This window comes from Oryx dammah, unplaced genomic scaffold (assembly GCF_014754425.2).
Source record: "Oryx dammah isolate SB20612 unplaced genomic scaffold, SCBI_Odam_1.1 HiC_scaffold_14, whole genome shotgun sequence".
Taxonomy (NCBI): Eukaryota; Metazoa; Chordata; class Mammalia; order Artiodactyla; family Bovidae; genus Oryx; species Oryx dammah.
In genome coordinates, this window is record NW_024070198.1 from 4,250,215 (window position 1) to 4,253,135 (window position 2,921).

The window sequence follows — 2,921 nt, forward strand, 5'->3', positions numbered from 1 at the left end:
ATTTTTTTTTTTCTCTCTAAGCCTGAATGTTTGACAAAAATTTTAGCTCTTTTTACCTTTTCCTTACTGGTACGTTCTGAATTATGCAGACACAATATTTTCTTATTTTCCTTATCTCTTGTAAAACCTGTGTAACAAATTGAAGAATGAGTGAAAAATATATCAGATGATTTCATAATATCATATAAAGAAAAACACCTAATTTCTATTCTCTCAGCACTCAAATTTAGGAATGCCTCAGAAGAGCTAATTATCCTGACAGTACACAAAGGATATTTCTGCAGGAATTTCAAAATTCAACAATGTTTGACACCTTCTTTCATAGCAAGGGCAGAAAAATTGGAACCAATTAAACATCATACAAATCTAAATAGCATTAATGATAAAAGATCTGGAAATTAAACTATGCAAAACAATTATAGAAAAAGGATATTGTACATGAAAAAAGATACTTTATTGAAAATTTATTTGTTTCCAGTTCTTGAAGGTTAATTTTTTTTAATTGACTTTTACAGAATAACTACAGAACTGGTGACACTGATGTTGGAAAAAAACAGCATATATTTGGGTTTCAATAATGTTAAACTTTTCATTCTGTTCATGGGGTTCTCAAGGCAAGCATACTGAAGTGGTTTGCCATTCCCTTCCCCAGTGGACCACATTTTGTCAGAACTCTCCACCATGACCTGTCCGTCTTGGGTGGTCCTACATGGCATGGCTCATAGTTGCACTGAGTTAGACAAGGCTGTGATCCAGGTGATCAGATTGGTTAGTTTTCTGTGATCCTGGTTTTCAGTCTGTCTGCCCTCTGATGGAAAAGGATAAGAGGCCGGTGGAAGCATCCTGATGGGGGAGACTGACTGAGGGGGAAATTGGGTCTTGTTCTGATGGGCCAGGCCATGTTCAGTAAATCTTTAATCCAATTTTCTGTTGATGGGTGGGGCTGTGTTCTCTCCCTGCTACTTACTTGGAGCCAAACTATGGTGGAGGGCCTCCCTGGTGGCTCAGATGGTAAAGCGTCTGCCTATGATGCAGAAGACACAGGTTCAATCCCTGGGTCGGGAAAATCCCCTGGAGAAGGAAATGGCAACCCAATCCAGTATTCTTGCCTGGAATATCCCATGGACTGAGGATCCTGGTAGGCTACAGTCCATGGGGTCGTAAATAGTCGGAAACCACTGAGCGACTTCACTTTCACTTTCTATCACTTTCAAACTATGGTGTAGGTAATGAAGATAATGGTGAACTCCTTCAAAAGATCTCATGAATGCTGCTACACTCACTGCCCTCAACCCAGCAGCAGGCCACCACTGACCCACACCTCTGCTGGAGACTCCTGGGCAAGTCTGGGTCAGTCTCTTGTGGGGTTACTGCTCCTTTCTCCTGGGCTCTGGTGCAAACAATGTTCTGTTTGTGCCCTCCAAAAGTATATTTCCCAGTTCTGTGTAAGTTCTGACTCTATGGTAGGGTTAATGATGACCTCCTCCAGGACTGCTTATGCCATACCTAAGTCTGCTTAACCCAAAGCCCCTGTCCCTGTGGCAGTCCACTGCTGACCAGTACCTCGATAGGAGATGCTAAAACAGCTCTGCCTGAATCTCTGTAGGGTCGCTGGGTCCTGGTGCACACAAGGTTTGTTTGAGCCTCTGAGCGTCTCTGGTGGGAATGGGATTTCATTCTAAACTCAAATTTGCCTCTGCTACCATCTTGCTGGGGCTCCTTTGCCCTTGGGCATGGAGTATCACTTTACAGCCACTCCAGTGCCAGGCAGCCACTGCTCCAGCATCTACTGTATTGCTGGGGTTTCTCTGACCTTGGACGTGGGATATGTCCTCATAGCCACTCCAGCACCTTGCAGCCACCACTGCAGGCGAACAAAGCTACAGAAAGACAGGATACTGAAAGATGAATCCCAGGTCAGTATGTGCCCAATATGCTACTGGAGATCAGTGGAGAAATAACTCCAGAAAGAATAAAGAGACAGAGCCAAAGCAAAAACAATACCCAGTTGTGGATGTGACAGGAGAAAGAAGCAAAGTCTGATGCTGTAAAGAGCAATATTGCATAGGAACCTGGAATGTTAGGTCCATGACCCAAGGCAAATTGGAAGTGCTCAAACAGGAGATGGCAAGACTGAACATCAAAATTTTAGGAATCAGTCAACTAAAATAGACTGGAATGGGTGAATTTAATTCAGATGACCATTATATCTACTACTGTGGGCAAGAATCCCTTAGAAAAAATGGAATAGCCATCATAGTCAACAAAAGAGTAAAAAACGCAGTACTTGGATGCAATCTCAAAAATGACAGTATGATCTCTATTCATTTCCAAAGCAAACCATTCAATATCATGGTAATCCAAATCTATGCCCTGACCAGTAATGCTGAAAAAGCTGAAGTTGAACGGTTCTATGAAGACCTATAAGACCTTCTAGAACTAACACCCAAAAAAGATGTCTTTTTCATTATAGGGGACAGGAATGCAAAAGTAGCAAGTCAAGAAATACCAGAAGTAACAGAAAATTTGGCCTTGGAGTACAGAAGGAAGCAAGGCAAAGGCTAATGGAGTTTTGCCAAGAGGACACACTGGTCATAGAAAGCACCCTCTTATTATAACACTACAGAAAACTCTACACATGGACATAACAAGATGGTCAATACTGAAATCAGATTGATTATATTCTCTGCAGCCAAAGATGGGGAAGCTCTATACAGTCAGCAAAAACAAGACTAGGAGCTGACTGTAGCTCAGATCATGAAAAACTTATTGCCAAATTCAGACTTAAATTGAAGAAAGTGGAGAAAACCACTAGACCATTTAGGTATGACCTAAATCAAATCCCTTATGACTATACAGTGGAAGTGAGAAATAGATTTAAGGGGCTAGATCTGATAGACAGAGTGCCTGATGAACTTGGA

The 2,921-nt window shown here is 41.7% G+C and overlaps 1 non-coding gene across 1 annotated transcript; it reads left to right on the forward strand.

The window, feature by feature from the left end:
- The first annotated feature begins 993 nt into the window (after positions 1-993).
- On the forward strand, positions 994-1,065 carry TRNAH-AUG. Its single transcript has one exon. It is a non-coding gene; the product is annotated as a tRNA-His (tRNA).
- The last annotated feature ends 1,856 nt before the right edge of the window (positions 1,066-2,921 follow it).